The sequence below is a fragment of the Aotus nancymaae genome, unplaced genomic scaffold (genome assembly GCF_030222135.1).
Source record: "Aotus nancymaae isolate 86718 unplaced genomic scaffold, 86718_ANA_hifiasm-v0.15.2.pri h1tg000009l, whole genome shotgun sequence".
NCBI lineage: Eukaryota > Metazoa > Chordata > Mammalia > Primates > Aotidae > Aotus > Aotus nancymaae.
Genome location: NW_026988420.1, coordinates 10349537 through 10367267, shown reverse-complemented (window position 1 = coordinate 10367267; position 17731 = coordinate 10349537). Strand labels below are relative to the sequence as shown.

The window sequence follows — 17731 nt, the reverse complement described above, 5'->3', positions numbered from 1 at the left end:
TAAACTCTGGTGGTTTCCAAAGGGCATTGTTATGCATAAAGAAAGATAGTTCCATCATCACTCAGGAAATTACAAGGATTTTAGGAACTCTATTCCAGGAACCAGGTACAAAGGCCAAATATATATTTTTATTATACCAATGTAGAAACTGCATCAAGACCACAATGCTCAGCTCTTCTGGTCTCAATTCTGTCAGATTATTCACCTCTTAAGACTTTTAATGGTAGCCTCTTTGTGTATCTCAAGACTTTTATTAGCCAGACAGCCTCAATTCCACATTGCTATGCCTTTGTGGTGGGAAGGGAGTGGAAGACCAGGGTCAGCAGATCCACAGACACTATCACTGCCCACTCACATCTCCTACCCCCACATTAAAAGCAAGTTTTACTTCAAGAAAATACAATATACAAAAATTCAAAGATATACTTATGGGAAAACCAAAAAGTAATTAGTTACATTACCAAAGGTTTCTTCATTTTACAAAGAAACTTCTCCAAGGGTTTATTTTTTAAATTTTTAAATTGTGGCTACAAACACATAACATCATATTTGCCCTTTAAACATTTTCAAATGTACCAGTAGTGATGAGTATATTCACATTGTTGTACAACTCATCTCTAGAAATTTTTCATCTTGCAGAACTGAAACTCTATGCACATTAAATAATAATTTCCCCCTCTCCACTCCCCTCAGCCCTTGGCAACCATGTTTCTGCTTTCTGTTTCTATTATTTTGATTACTTTTGATATCGTGTATGAGTAGAATCAGTATGTCTGTCCTTCTGTGGCTCGCTTATTTCATTTAGTATAACGGCATCAAGGTTCATCTACGTTTTAACCTATGACAGAACTCCCTCCTTATTAAAGGATGAATAATATTCCATTATTTGTGTATACTACATTTTACTTGTTCATTCATTGGTTGATAAATATTTGGGTTGTTTCCACCTCTTGGCTATTGTGAGTAGTGCTACAGTGAACATGGATATGCAAATATACCTTTGAGGTCTTGCTTTGAACTCTTTTGGGTGTGTACCCAAAAGTGGCATTGCTGGATCATGGTAATGCTACTTTTAATTTTCTGAGGCACCTCCACACTGTTTTCCAAAGCAGGTGCACAATTTTACATTCTCTCCAACAGAAGGATTTCAATTTCTCCACATCCTCACCAATACCTGTTTTCTAATTTCCCAAAGGACTTTTTGGTCAGGCATGGTGGCTCACGCCTGTAATCCCAGCACTTTGCAAGGCCGAGGCAGGAAGATCACTTGAGGTCAGGAGTTTGAGACTAGCCTGGCCAACATGGTGAAACCTTGTCTCTCATAAAAATACAAAAATTTGCCAGGTGTGGTGGTGCACACTTGAAATCCCAGCTATTCAGGAGGCTGAGCCAGGAGAATCGCTTGAACCTGGGAAGCGGAGGTTGCAGTGAGCTGAGATCACGCCACTGCCCTCCAGCCTGGGCAACAGAGTGAGAGTTTGTCTCAAGAAAAAAGAAAAAAAAAAGTTGTTCTTTTTTAAGTGGTTCCATCCCATACTGCCTGGAAACAGAATTATATTTTCCTTTACACACATACCTCATAGAAGCACCTGCACATCCACCGAGTTATGGAAGAAGAGTTGTGAACAGCACAAGGGAAATGTGATGTCACCAAAGCATGGGGGCCTAGAAGGAGCTGTACAAGGTGCTGGGCCTGCTACCCACTGGGGCCGAGCTAGGGAGACTCAACAGAGAAGGAAGTAGCTATATTCATTTCCTCGGGCTTCTCTAACAAAGCACGATGAACTTATGGCTTAAGCAACGAAAATGTATTGTCTCACAGTTCTGGAGGCCAGAAATCCAAAATCAAGGTGCTGGCAGAGCCACGCTCCCACTGACACCAGAGGGGAGGGTCCTTCCCTGCCTCTCTCCCAGCTACCAGTGGTCATCAGCAATCCTATTCTTTGACTTGTGCTGCAGCACTTCAATCTCTGCCTCTCTTATCGAATAGTATTCTCCCCTCGTGTGTCTGTATCTGGTATCCTCTTCTTACAAGGACAGCAGTCATATTGGATTGAGGACCCACTAGACTGCAGTCTGACCTCATCTTAACTAGTTACATCAGAAATGATCCTATTTCCAAATTCTGTCTCCTGGTAGGACTTCAACACATCTTTCTGGGGAGACATTCAACCCATAACAAAAACTAACATCAACTCAAAGCCTAGTGAGCGCTGGTCCTGTGCTACTTCACATGGTTGTTTCACTTAAATCTGAATCAGTGACATATATGCAGGCCCCACCACTCTTGGACATAGCCCCACCCTTGGGATACCTAAACCCATCACCCTGGCCTATCCCCGGCAGATTCAGTTGAGCCACTTCCTCCCATAGGAGAGACCTCTAGTGCACAAGCTCTACTCTGGAAGGATCCACATGAACAAAGAAATCTGCTAGTGTGCCTTATATGCTTGCATTACTGTTACATATTATATTATTCATATTTATCATTATTTCTGCTATGTTATTTTCCTACTCTTAGTCCCTCTGCCTTCACCACACTTTTGGCTTTCTGGTGGCCAGTTTCCTCCAGTGTGGTAAAATCCAGACCCTGGCTCTGTTCTGAAGGCTATATCTGAAGAAAGATACACCCCACCCCATTTAAGTCCCTCTGTGGTTTTCTAGCATGACCCCAAAGTTATATCCATGATGTCAGGGGAAGCTTGTGGCACAGTCTAATCCTAGAAAGGAGGGCTTGCTATCAGATGACCATAAAAACTGGTCTGGACCCACAGTGCAAAGTGTTTTTTTCCAATTGCAACACCAGTCGGTCCCACAGAGTCCTCCTTGGTGGGGCATCCAGGAGGCCCTTCTCTTTGTGATCTCCCTTCCTCCTATCTTCTGCCACAGTCCTTTGCCTTCTTCTCTCCAGAAGTCTGGCTTCAGGTGACGGGGCAGCCCAGATCCTTCTGGGTCTCACAGTGGAACATGGTCAGCACCACTACGTCTCTGGCTGATAGTAACAGCTCTCATAGCATGACAGAGACTCATCATCTGATCTGATTAAAGGCCCTTTCCACCCCGTTCTGCAAGGGGAATGCTAAGGGAACTAGAGAAGGCCCAGATGAACACAGAAATTGCCCTGACACATTAGCATAAAAAGAGCTCCTTTTACTAAACCCAAAGGAAGGGCACTGTTAAGAGAAAACAAGGCTGTGGAATACTATGCAGCCCTAAAAAGGAATGAGATAATGTCCTTTGCAGGGACATGGATGGAGCTGGAAGTTGTTATCCTCAGCAAACTAACACAGAAACAGAAAACCAAACACCACATGTTCTCATTTATAAGTGAAAGCTGAATGATGAGAGCATATGGACACTGAAAGGGGAACACCACACACTGGGGTCTGTGTGGCAGGGGGGATGGGAGGAAGGAGAGCACCAGGAAGAATAGCTCATGAATGCTGGGCTTAATTCCTGGGTGATGGATTGATCTGTCCAGCAAACCATGTAACAAACCTACACATCCAGCACAGGTACCCCAGAACTTAAAAGCTGAAGAAAAAAAAATAAATGAGGATACAGAGAGCAAGGTCATGGCCACTGTCATCAGCAGACCCATGTGCAAAGCTGGAAGCCAAGAAACAGTTACTTACTATACATCTACATCAGCTCAGCTGCTATATCAAAATGCCACAGACTGGGTGACTTAAACAGCAGAAATGTATTTCTCACAGCTCTGGAGACTGGGAAGTCCAAGATCAAGATGTCAGCACTCCCAGGCTCACTTCCTTACAGATGATGTCTTTTCACTGTGTCTTGCACGGCAGGGAGAAAGAGTTCTGGTCTCTCTTCCACTTCTTATAAGGACACTAATCCCATGATGAGGGCCCCTCATGACCTCATCTAAAACCTAATCACCTCCTAAGACTCCACCTTCACATTGATCACATTGGGAGTTAGGGCTCAACACATAAATTTTAGGAGAACACAAACATTCCATAGCAGTATATGACTTGAGCAAGTCACCTCCCCTCTCAGAAGTTCAGTTCCCTCCAAAGTGGGGAAATTATACCTAACCTGACATAATATTTCTAAAGAGGCTGACACTTAGAAACCTCTCAACAAATAATCATTGTTTTGGCTCCCTCGAATAAAATTACCCTTTGACTCAAAATCTCTGGCAGCTGACACACAATTGGTGCTTCTGTTAAAAAGGCTTGAAACTGCAGCATGTGTAAGGACTTGTTTGCTTGCTTGATTGATTTCCTTTTTGCTTTCAAAGGGAGGAGCATTTTAAACTGGGCCGACCTGGTCCCGACATCAGCAGTTGCCCATTAGCTGGGTTTCTTCCTCCTCTGTAGGGCACGCATCTGTAACTCAGTACAGAGAAGTTTCCCTGAGATCATGCCCAAAATGCCTGTTATTACTGAGATTAACACCACCATCAATCATCCACGTCCCGTGAGCATCTGCAATTGGGTGCTACAGAGAGCATGGAGGTAGACATGCCTCACGGTTTCTCATCTGAGCAGACAGGTAGAGCAGAGACAAAGGAAAGGGCAAGCCTGCATCAAGACTCTTCAGGCTTCTCCCACCTGCAGCTGTCTGATGATGAATCACATGGGGATATTCAACAAGCAGGAGAGCCCATTCCAGAGTGCAGGGCTCCCTGTCCTTCCCTAGAAAATCACAGAAACTGCAGTTCTTGGTGCAGGAGTCAGAGGTGGATGTGGGCACTATGTTCTGGCTCTTTTGTGGAAAAGGGGATGGGAAGGTGGGTGGGTGTAGCAAATTGTCAGGATGCCTATCATCTCCAAATTGCAGGATGCAATTGAAAACGTAGGTCATTTTTGCTACTTAGAGCAGAGGGTAGCTCTATTCTGGAGCCAGAGGGGCAGCCCAAGTACAGCAAGGTCTGGGGCCAAACTGATCTTGGGACTGGCTGATAGCTCTTGGCTTCTGAGAAAGCAGGAGTTAGCGAGGGGCAAGAGAAGATGCTGATGAGTCTATCAGGCAACAAATAAAGACCAGCTCTTGGAAGAGTCTGAGCATGGAAGGAAGCAGAAAAATAGAATGGCAGCTCTCAGGAGCGTGGCCAAGGTGAGTGGTTGTTGTAAGATACAAGAGTCACTCACATTTCCAGGAATATCAGAAGAAACAATGGAGGTAGAAGGTGCTGGAAAGTAGGGCAGTTGGCACTCCCAAGTTCCAGAGGTAATCAGGAGTGTAAATCTCTCTTGGTGAAGTCAGAAAAGACCTTACAAAACTTTTCCTTCTGAATCCAGGAGCCACCAGAAATTCCCCTGAAGCTCTGACATTCTCCCAATATTAGGTAATTTGTTGATTACTTGATCCAAGAATGAGGCTCTCTCAAAAGACTGCCAATGAAAAAGACATTCAGTCTCTAAGAAATGGTCTTTTATTTTGAAAAAAAAAAAAAGGCATAAGAAGTGACTGGGGAGGTCTCTGCCCCCCTCCACTACCCCCTCCACACTCCCGCCTCCTGAGATAACTGGCCTTGTGTCTTCAGCAGGGCGGAAGCCATGGAAGTGAATTGGACACTTCCAAATTGAGAGGCAGGTGGGTCTCCACTTTATTTCGACCAATAGCAGCAAATTTGAAGGCTTTGTTGATTAGGACAACTCTAATCATGATTTATGCACATCTGTACATTTCAATTTAACCAAAATTAAAAATTACCAAATTAGTTAAGTGTGTAATCCTATAAATTAATTGTCAATTAGTTGCTCCCTAGTGATAATGAAATACTTAACAAATAGCATATGATCTCTGAATAGTGCCAAATAAATTGATTAAAATATTTCTTCAAGAACTAACAAGGGTCCCATTTGCTCAGTTTCCTTGATGAGTTATAGTGTGGTCAGGACTTTGAAAAAATGGTTCTAAGACTGGAATTGGGTTATGCTAAGGAAGGACAAACTTTCCAGGTAACCATGTCAAAGGAGCGCTCATTCCACACCTGGACTCCATTGCACAGGTAGTTGAAAAGACACAGAATCTAAGTCAAGGCACCTGTGCTAGAATCCTATTGCCAGCCCCAGCTAGCTGCGTGACCTCTGCTAAGCCTCGGTTTCTTGGTGATTAAATGGGCATGATAGTTTTTCCAATTTAAGGTTGTGGTGAGGACTAAATTAAATAACACAGGAGATGAAGGACTTTAGAGCTGTGGCAGGCAAGCTTCACCCACAAGGTAGTCAATAAATATTGATTGACTGAAAAGTTTAGGCAAACTCTATCATTATTTATTTTTTGAGATAGAGTCTTGCCCTATCGCCCAAGCTGGAGTGTAGCAGCATGATCTCACCTCACTGCAACCTCCGCCTCCTGGGTTCAATAAATTCTCATGCCTCAGACTCCTAAGTAGCTAGGACCACAGGTACGTGCCACCATGCCCAGCTAATTTTTTTGTATTTTAGTAGGATGGGGTTTCACCATGTTGCAGAGAAGAGGAGAGGAAAAGAAATCAGATACCATCCCTTGCTCTCAAATCTAATTATACAGCAAAAGTTGGGGAAACAGGTATCATGATAAAAATAGCCAATATTTATCGAGTGCTTACTGTATGTCAGGTGCTAGAATAAGCTCTTGATGCATTATTTAAACTCCTCACAATCCTGTAAGAGAGTACTATTACTTTTAGCCCTATGGCACCAAGTTAAGTAACTTGCCTAAGATCACTCATTAAGTGCCAGAGCTAGGATATGAGCCCCAATTCTGCACCTTAATATTGCTTATTGTATGGAAGGGCAGGGGAAATCAGAAGTCAGATTTGAATCGTTCATACTGTGTATGCAGTCCTAGGCAAATCACTTCACCCCTCAGACTCGGAGACTCCTCATCTGTAAAGCGAGTTCACATTCCCCACAGCAGTTTGCGGTAATCATGAAATAAGTTGAGTGAGAGTACTTTGCATTATGGCTGGCATGGGCTTATGCATGTAATAAAGTTTAGATGCATCTCAATCTGCATTGCCATTTATATCAGAGCTTCTGCCAGCTAAAAAATGTGCTGAGCTCTCTGGGTAAAAGCTGGACACTGAATATGCTTCAGACCCTCTCTGCAATGGATTGATCTGGAGTGTTTCAAACACGGCATCAAGAAATTACATATGAGCAAAGGTAATCAACATCAGTGGGCTATAAAATATTTTCATAATACATTTTACCAATAAAACATTTTGGGCACAGGTGATGCGGGGTTCTGGGAAGCTCGGTAGCCATGGCCAGCCACCTTGTGCTCAACAACACTGCCAAGATGCCCATCCTGAGGCTGGGCACCTGGAAGTCCCCTCCAGGCCAGGTCACGGAGGCTGTGCAGTTGTGATCGACATCAGGTACCACCACACTGACTGCATCTATGTGTACCAGAACGAGCATGAGGTATAAGTGGCCCAGGAGAAGCTCGGGGAGCAGGTGGTGAAGCGTGAGGACCTCCTCATCGTCACAAGCTGTGGCGCACATACCAAGAGAAGGGGCTGGTGAAAGGAGCCTCCCAGCTGTTCAGTGACCTAAAGCTGGAATACATGGCCCTCTATCTTATTCAACTGGCCAATTGGCTTTAAGCCTGGGAAGGAATTTTTTCCACTGGATGAATCAGGCAATGTGGTTCCCAGTGACACTGACATGTGGACACATAGGCAGCCATGGAAGAGCTGGTGAAAGCTATTGACATCTCCAACTTCAACTGTCTCCAAGTCGAGAGGATCTTAAGCCTTGCTCAAAGTGTAAACCAGCAGCTAACCAGATTGTCATTCGTACCTAACTCAGGAGAAGTTAAGCCATTACTGCCAGTCCTAAGGTATCATGGTGACTGCCTGTAGCTGCCCTGTAGCCTGTGGCTCTCCTGACAGGCCCTGGGTGAAGGCCGAAGACCCTTTCCTCCTGGAGGATCCCAGGATCAAAGCGATCACAGCCAAGCACAATAAAACTACAGCCCAGGTTCTGATCCGGTTCCCTGTGCAGAGGAACTTGGTGGTGATCCCCAAGTCTGTGACACCAAAACGCATTGCTGAGAACTACAAGGTCTTCGACTTTGAACTGGGCAGCCAGGAGATGACCACCTTACTCAACTACAGCAAGAACTGGAGGGTCTGTGCCTTGGTGAGCTGAGCCTCCCACAAGGATTACCTCTTCCATGAAGAGTTTTGAGGCGGTGGATGCCTGCTTGTCCACGAGTGACCTACACCTGTTGTTCCTGCCTCATTTTTTCTTGCAAATGTATATGGCCTGAGTCACTCAGAGGTGGAACAGCAATCTAAAGGCTGGCCAGTGAGGGCTTGCCTGGCTCGATGTAGGGTTTGGAGAGCAGTACCCATGGAGCAGAAGTCTCTTCTGGTTTTCTTTGCCCTTCTTTTTGCCCAGCTGGGGAAAGTGCAACTTGAATACCCTTTTCTGACCAAGGAAAAGCAAAATGTACAAAGTCAGAATTGTGTCACTAATAGTTGAGTTTTGATGCTTGGAACGATAATCCTTTCAGTAAGACTTCTCTTTGCTTCAAATAAGAATGCATTTGTGAAAAAAAAAAATTTCAAGCACAGATTCCTACAGGTATATTTCTTAATTTAAAATTTTGATGCTTTTCCTATTAATGTTATTATAGTATGCACATTATAAAGCATACTCAAATATGAAATTTTAGCAGGGTAAAAAATGAAATAATGGTTTTAGAATGTTATCTTATTCATTAATAATACAAAAAATCTTATGCTTTCACAAAAATTATCAATAGTAATATTTGTAACGAGCACAGTGTAATTAAATGTGGTGATGTCTTAAAATCTGAATTTAACCCAGTGAACCGAAAGTCAGCTTCTAAGTACAATTAACCTGGATTTTTGGATTTAATGACTGTCATCACTGAAAAGCGTACCTCACAAAGATTTGTCGATTCAAGCGGAAAAGTGCGTTATTGACTGCAATTTCTGTCACAATACTCGATATACAGCCTCATCCATAAACAATGCAAAGGTTTTTGCTAAAACTTTCACACTAAATTTCTATCTTTCCTCTTGTCAATTGGTTATTCTTCAATACTCATTGATTGAGATGATGAAAACATTCTGGAATTAGGCAGTGGTGGTAGCTGCACAAATTTGTGAATAGACTAAAAACCACTAAGCTGTACAGTTTAAAAGGAGGGATATTTTTGTTATTTTTATTTCAATGGTTTTTGGGGTACAGGTGGTATTTGGTTACATGGATAAGTTCTTTAGTGGGGATTTCTTTGATTTTGGTGCACCCATCACCCGAGCAGTGAACCCAATTTACAGTCTTTTATCCGTCACTTTCCTCCCAGCCTTCCCCTGTGAGTTTCCAAAGTCCATTATATAATTCTTCTGCCCTTGCATCCTCGCTTATAAGCGAGAACATACAATATTTGGTTTTCCATTCCTGAGATACTTCAGTTGGAATAATGGCAGAATAATGGCCTCCAGCTTCATCCAAGTTGCTACAGAAGACATTTTTCATTCCTTTGTGTGGCTGAGTAGTATTCCGTGGTGTATCTATACCACATTTTCTTCAGCCACGCAGCTGATATGCACTTAGGTTGGTCTGCTTTTGCAATTGCAAATTGTACTGCTATAAACACGTGTGTGTGTGTGTGTGTCAAAAAGGGGGAAATTTTATGATATGCAAATTGTATCTCTATTTTTAAAATACTCATCAGAAGATTTTTGACAAATGGGTCAAAACCCAGAGAAACTGTTCTTTTAGAAGATTTTAAAACAGATTACAAGTTTATCTTTCCAACTTTCTTCACTATAAAGATATGTAAGTTTTTCCAGGTTACCTTCTTATATCATTTGGGCAATAAATGCTCGGAATGATAGAAATATTTCTAAGCATCCATTCTCAAAACATCCTTGTTATTAAGTAAGTTTCTTTCAAAAAAAACCTAACTCCCTCACTCATCATGAAAACACCATTTTTACTAGAAAGGAAGAAAAGTAATTGTGCCTTGTTTTTCTCTTCAAAGTGGCTCCTAGATAAGAGACTGTTAATGGCCACTTGGCACCACAAGAAAAGGTCAGCAAATTTAGGACTCTTGTCTTTTTCTAAAAACAGATAACTGCAAACAAAATCTTCATGATCATTCTCTATCTTGGTGCAAAGTATTTCAAAGATCCTCTCATTTTAAGCAGCTCTCTCACTGGTTTTTGTTGTTTTGTTTTTTGAGACAGGGTCTCACTCTGTCACCCAAGCTGGAGTGCGATGGCACAATCATTGTTCACTACAGCCTTGACTTACTGGACTCAAGTGATCCTCCTGCCTTAGCCCCCCCAGGTTTCTGGGACTACAGGTGTGCACCACCACATCCAGTTAATTTTTTTTTAATTTAAGTAGAGATGAGATCTTGCTGTGTTGCCCAGGCTGGTCTCAAACTGCTGGGCTCAAGCAATCCTCTGCCCTGGTTTCCCAAAGTGCTGGGATTACAGGCATGACCCATCACATCCAGCCAGCTCTCTCACTTTTGACAATCAGATTAGTAGCATCTGTGATCTCCTGTAGCTCATTCTGCCATTCTGACTTCAACTGCTCTGTAACACTAGTTTGCCTGTGAGTTACTACCCAGCGAATCAATTTCCCAAGTGATATTATCTCCATACTCCTATCCAGCATCCTCTTTTAATTCCAGTGAAAGCTACCACTCCATCAAATGTCATTTTAAACAACTGTTCCATAAGAACACTGTTTCTTGTGGAGAAGTTATTTACAATTGAGAACACATCTTTCCTGGCATATTTTCTACAAGTGCTTCACCAAATAACAGCACTGGTTGTGTTTTATTATCTAAGCCTTCACCCAGCTGTAAAGCAAGCACTGCTTGATCTGTTTCCATACTTATTTCTTTAAAGTTTTCTCTGCATCTATCAGCAATATTTGCTGGCTAAAGATGAATATTCTTATTCAATCATTCAAAAAGGATATTTTGACTATGTGGTGTGAGCTAGTCACTGTTACAGGTGCTGAGGAAGTAATGAAGAAAATTAGGTTTTCATGGAGCTATGTTCCTACGAGCGACCACAGACAATGAGCAAATTTTTAAAAAATCTAACATATAAGGCGGGTGGATCACGAGGTCAAGAGATCGAGACCATCCTGGTTAACATGGTGAAACTCCGTCTCTACTGAAAATACAAAAAATTAGCTGGGCACGGTGATGCGTGCCTGTAATCCCAGTTACTCAGGAGGCTGAGGCAGGAGAATTGCCTGAACCCAGGAGGCAGAGGTTGCGGTGAGCTGAGATCGTGCCATTGCACTCCAGCCTGGGCAACAAGAGCAAAACTCCATCTCAAAAAAAAAAAAAAAAAAAAAAAAAAAAAAAAACTAACGTGTATCAAGAGTAAGTGCTCCAATGAAATGTTCAACAGGTTCTTGGGACAGAGAGTGATAACGTGAGCCATTTTAGATGATGAGGAAGACCTCTCTGAGGAGGTGAGGTCTGAGCAAAGGCCTGAATGTGTGGAGGGGTAAACTGTAGATTATCTGTATCTGGCAGAGGGAGCAGCAGCGCAGGGAGGACCCCTAGACAGGAGTTTGCTGGGTGGGACTGACCCACAGAAGGCCAGTGTGGCTGGAAGCAGAGAAAGATAGGGAAGTGGAAGGACCAGAGGACAGAAGGCAGCCCGGGAGAGGTCACGCAGGGCCTTGAGGGCTAGGGTGAGGATGACGGATTTCATTCTGAGCAAGATAGGAAGCCAGTGTGGGGGACTAATTTAGGTTTAAGAAGATTTAGATTTAAGATCTCTCCAGCCTACTGTGGAGAAGAGACTGCAACATGGCAGGACAGGAACAAGGGACCAATTTCAATTGTCCAGATGAGAGAGGGACTGAAATGCTGATGATGAGAGAGTCAGACATCAAAAGATTTGGACATATTTTGACATAGAACCCATGAGATTAGCTGACAGCTTTGGATATAGGATAAGAGAGAAAGAAGATAGGACACACATGCTTTTTAACATAAACACCTGAGGAAGGCAGCAGCCACTTGAGGAGGAGAAGCCTGAGGGAGAGACAAGCAGCAGCGTTCAAGAACTCAGTTTGGACGCGTGAAGCTGCAGAAGACTAGAGATCCTGGGAAGGTGTCAGGAAACCCAGCCACTTTCAAGAGTCAGGCATTACAGGGGAGGCATTTGGAATGGAATACAAATTTAGGACTTGTCAGTATATTAAAAGCCTCATCACTGTAGTTTTTTTGGTGCATTATTTCAGCTGTATTTATTGCAGTAGGAAGAATAAGCATTTCCCGTGGTCATATGCACCTTTTTTTTTTCTCACTACTAAGAAACCTCAAAAGAGGCATTTAAGCACTTTCCATTACACTAATTTACATTTTGAGAGATACTGCATTGAATAGTACATGATTTTAAGTCAGTTAAAAAAAGATTGCAGACATTTTTACTGTCTTTTTCAAACCATAATGGCTTCAACTCTTTTTAGACAAGATCTCAAGACATAAGAGAGTTAGGTGAAGGGTGTCATTAGTGACTGTGGTTGTAAACTTGTATTTATACATCTACTGAGTAACTTCACTGAAAAGGAGATAGTTCTGAAAGCAAAACTGTCACTGTCGCCTTTTCTCTTGTATACTCACGTGTGCCTTATCAGTACATTCGACCCACCCTCTCTTTGCTGACATCGTCTTAAACCACGTGCCCATTTTGCAATGACTGGTTGCATTAAGACTAGACAACATCATCCATAAATCCACTTTGCCTGACACATGTAAACTGCCAACCATCATTGCAAGGTGTGACAAGGGAAAGGTGCCACCCTCCACCTCTTGAGGAATTTGGTTTTTCTCAGGACACTCCCCTTCTCTAACAAGAAATGTAACCACTATTCAGTCCGCGTGAAGGTGCGAGTGCCTGTCCATGCATTATGTGTTAGTAGACTGTAGAGCTTAGTGTCTTTTCTAACTTTTTAGGAAAGATAAATAGGAATAGAAATAATATTTTCTTTTTTTTTTGAGACAGGGTCTTACTCGGTCACCCATGGCATGATCTCAGTTCACTGTAGCATCAATATCCCAGGCTCAAGTGGTCCTCTCGCCTCATCCTCCCAAGTAGCTGGGACCACAGGCGTGCGCCACCACAGCTGCCTGATTTTTGCACTTTTTGTAGAAATGGTACAATGCTTTTTTCCACATCTCAGTGAATCACCTTGTGCATCCTTTGGAGCTCTGATTCAGTGCTCACCCTCCATCTAGTCCATTTTACTGTCAAAGAAGGTGACCAATAAAGCTGCTACCATGCCAGAATGAGGACTGGCCCCAGCTCCTGAGCAAAGAGAATTCCCATTAACACCTCGACTATCACACACCCCAGTGACACAGAAGAATAAAGATGAAGTTCAGTTCCTACACTTAAAAAATAAAACATTAAAAAGCAAGTGTCTCTTGTTAAACTTTAAAGGCTTACCTATAGACTATGTAAAAATGAAAACTGTGCTAATTTTCTTTCCTGGGGTAATTGCTATTAAGTTGTTTTTGTAGGCTAACTGAAAAATAGTTTATTTTTACCTTTGCGGTCTTCTTAGTAAAACTGGCTATTCAAAGTGGATTCGGAACCTGAACTTCTTTCCTTAGGAAAGTTTCACACCAAATGTAAAGAGAGAGAGAGAGAGAGAGAGAGAAAATGATTTAGAAATTTTTATTTTTTATTTAATACTCTATCTGAAACTGAAAACTTTGAGTTTTACTCAGCAACAAAATAGGCAATGTTCCCTCTTCAGAAACACTAAGGCAATATAAGGTAAAAGACGTTTATTTCTCAGTAAAACTGAGATTTGAGGTGGTGGCAAGAATGTGAATGACCCTCCTAAATTTGCTGGCTCCAATTCCTGGGCTGCTAATCAACATAGGCAGGTCCCTAAATATAGGGCCGCATGTCTAAGACATCCCTTTCTCTTATTATTCACAGAAACCCAAACTGGAGAACATGTTCAGTGAAGCAACCAGGACTAAATCATTTGAAATGCATTAGCCAGCACTTGCTCCAAATTAATTTAACACCAGTCACACGTGTCTGGGTGATTTTTCCCTGAAAGGTGGCATGAGTTGATTGGACCCCAGGAGTAACGCCGCATAGAATGGCCCAAGATTTACTACTAACCACGCACTGCACAGAGAAGGCTGCTTGTTACTAAGGCCTCTATGGAATTAGGGGGAACTGCCGACAAACCAGTGCAGAGCCTGCAAAAGTCAGATAGAAGGAGGATGAGACAGGATTTGTATATTTTTTTTCAAGAAGCAAAGACTCAGTTCATGTAGAAGAGTTTCCTTAAGAATAAAGGAAGTATCAAGAACCCACTCTGAGAAAGGGAGATGGCTTCATGCTTTCCTTTCCCATTCTCACACCTGCAGGAAAATCAGATTTCCTCATGGTCCTGTCATTTTCTCAGGTCTGAGAGGAGGGAAACTTCCCCCAACACAGCCCCAGTCTCAGTGGCCCTAGCAAGACAAGAAACAGACTCCAGCTTCCGAGAGATTAGGTAGGAGACTCATTTGGCCTGGATCAGCTACTACCTTAGCTGTAGATTTTGAACAAGTTTCAAAAATGAATGAAAGTAGCTTTTTATGAATCTGGGCCAGATCTCCTGCTTGCCCCTCCAGAGCTGCTCCCTGCCCTTCCCTGCCCCAGAAGGCTGACCGGTGAGCCCCTTTGGGCTGCTGATGGACCCGTGCTCCTACCCATGCCCAAAAAGCAAAGAAAAGGGAGTGGTTGTCAGAATGTGGAAGAAGAGAGGAAAAGAGACAGTGCCGCCTTGAGAGAAGCAGTACCTTCAGGTAAAAGGCCATTGCCAGCAATATGGGCTGGAGACAGGGAAATGCTGGAGGAGGATGCTTCCCCAGCAAAGACACCCCTCCAGCCTGGACACCTGTGGCCCTAAATGAGAACAGGCATTCCTGTTTTCACATCAAAAAGTGGCCTTTTGGTCTGCCACGCCCCCTATCCTGTACCCATATAAACCCTGAACCCCAGGCTCCAGCTCAGACCAGCAGAGGAGGAGATGAGACGAGCAGACGACTCGGCAGAGAAAGAGAGGGGAGGGGAACATCTGAACTCCAGAGGAGTTCAGTCACGTGGTCAGAGAGGAGTCTGGCTGCTGGACAGCCCACTCCAGGGGAAGATCATCTTCCCACTCCATTCCCCTCCTTCCAGCTCCCTATCTATCCTGCTGAGAGCCACCCCCACACCACGCAATAAAACCTCGCATTCATCCTTCAAGCCTGTGTGTGACCTGATGCTTCTGGGATGCTGGGCAAGAGCTCAGGATAAGGAAAGCTGTCATGCTGGCCCTCTGCCCTTGAGCAAAGGCAAAGGGTCCACTGAGCTGTTTAACACTTAAAGCCATCTGTGGATGGCAAGGCTGAGAGAATATGGTAACATTGGGGTTGCAGGCACCCACCCCAAGACACTACCATGGGACCAGTGCCCAAAGTGCCCACCCTAGCCTCTGCACCTGCCCATCTGAGTGCTCTCCCTCCCACAAGGGGTTTGAGCAGTGGTGGCAACCAAACAGGTCCTGTGAGGGGAATCAGGGAACTCTCCCGTTTTACCAGCCCACAGAGATGAAGACACCTCGGGGAGGGTGGGGAGAGTCAGGAGATGTATACCATGACTGCACCATCTTCCCACCTTCTGATCTCCTGTAGAGGGTTCCCACTGATTAAACCCAAGAAGCCAGAGGGGAAGAGAGCTCCTCAATGTTGCCAGTGTCCTGGAGCAAAGAGAGGAGCGCAGACGATCCGGGAGCAAACAGAAGACAACCAGCACAGTTCCCAAATGTGAGAAACTGATTACAGCAGAATCTACTTGAGGCACATTTTAAATATACACACGAATTCCTCAGACTCCCCACTCCCAATTTCAGAGCTGGTATGTCAGGGTGAGACCTAAATAATTTATGTTTTCAAAAAATATGTATATATATCTTACAGCCAAGCACGGTGGCTCACACCTATAATCCCTGCACTCTGGAAGGCTGAGGCAGGTGGATCACCTGAGGTCAGGAGTTCGAGACCAGCCTGGCCAACATGGTGAAACCCTGTCTCTACTGAAAAATACAAAAATTAGCTGGGTGTGATGGCTTGAGCCTGTAATCCCAGCTACTCAGGAGGCTAAGGCAGGAGAATTGCTTGAACCCAGGAGGCAGAGGTTGCAGTGAGCCAAGATCATGCCATTGCACTCCAGCCTGGGCAACAGAGCAAGATTCCATCTCAAAAAAAAAAAATAAATTATTCCAGTGCACAACCACGTTTGGAATGTCTGGCCTTATGAGACACACAAATGACCTTGAAGATTTCAAAGCAGGTCCCACAATCCCTTCTCACCACAAAATCAGGCCCAACAAGACCATATCATCTTGGTCAGGTATAGTGGCTCATGCTTGTAATCCTAGCAGTTTGGGTGGCCAAGGAGGGCAGATCACCTGAGGTCAGGAGTTCAAGACCAGTCTGGCGAACATGGTGAAACCCTATTTCTACTAAAAATACAAAAAATCAGCAGGGTATGCTAGCGCACACCTGTATTTCCAGCTACTTGGGAGACTGGGGCAGGAGAATCGCTTGAACCCAGGAGGTGAAGGTTATAATGAGCTGAGATTGTGCCATTGCACTCCAGCGTGGGCAACAAGAGTAAAACTCCATGTGGAAAAAAAAAAAAAAACAGAAATAATCTTCTATAAAGCAATTACATTTAGAAATATTCTAGTGTCCTGTCTGGAGTGGCACTTATCAAAGAAACATTACTTTCTATCCTCAAGTACCAACCCCTAGGACAGCTGAACCTAAGAATACATTTTGTTCACTTAAACTCATTATTGTCCCTTTACCCCCTGAGTAGAAAATACAAATAATAGCTCCAAAAGAAACACCCAATTCCTTGAAAATGCTTCACAGGAAGCCAATCTCTCAACTTGAGATGGTATCAGGCTCCAATGGCTAAAGGAGACCGTATTTCCACAGAGACCCTTCATTGACAAGGCACGCCGTTCAGAAGTTTCACTTAAAGATCATTCTCTCCATTATTGTCATTGAAGTGAAGCCAAAAGGGGAAAAAAATTGACAGTCTGAACTCCAGAAACTTGGCTTCAGAAATGCCTATTAATCCAATACAATTCAATACAAGAAAACTTACAAACTCCTGGTAATCCTCAAGGTGCTCTTCAAATTGAAATTGATTCTGTGAAAACTGCTTTCACTTACCATCATTAAGGAAAATTCCATTTTAACTCATCTCTGAAAAGGGGTGACTTGAAGAAAAGTATCATGCCCGGGAATATAGGACATTATGAACACTGGGACCCCAGGAAGGCGAAACAGGAGGGATGTGCCTAATCCAGACCTTGCCTTCGCCTGCTGCCACAGGTTCCAGGTCTAGCAACTGCTCATTTTCCTAGGAAATTAAATGGAGATGATGTCTCATAATTTCCAATCACACAGCACAGTTAAATGGCAAGTTGTTTTTCCACAAAACTCATTTTATAGTTAATGCACCCAACTTTAAAAGAAGTTTGGGGAGGAGGTTGCGGGGCAGGGGAATATGGTCAGAGTAACAAAAAGACAGCATTTAACTGCAGGAGTTGCAAAGCGTAGGTTTACCTGTGTGGTGTATGGGTCCCACGAGCCATGGTTGGGATTGCTGGAATCCTGAGTCCTGTTCCCTGACAGGTTATTAATCTGCCAGGTAAGCTTGAGCTAAGGCCCTGAAATGTCTCGTTCT

At 43.5% G+C, this 17731-nt stretch overlaps 1 long non-coding RNA gene and 1 pseudogene across 1 annotated transcript; both read left to right on the top strand.

Annotated features, from left to right (window-relative positions):
* Positions 1 to 7221: 7221 nt before the first annotated feature.
* LOC105725907 (aldo-keto reductase family 1 member B1-like) lies at positions 7222 to 8150 on the top strand (annotated as a pseudogene).
* Positions 8151 to 10156: 2006 nt separating this feature from the next.
* LOC135273830 (uncharacterized) lies at positions 10157 to 14220 on the top strand. Its single transcript, XR_010341619.1, has 3 exons — positions 10157 to 10302; positions 12983 to 13087; positions 13928 to 14220. It is a non-coding gene; the product is annotated as an uncharacterized LOC135273830 (long non-coding RNA).
* Positions 14221 to 17731: the final 3511 nt, after the last annotated feature.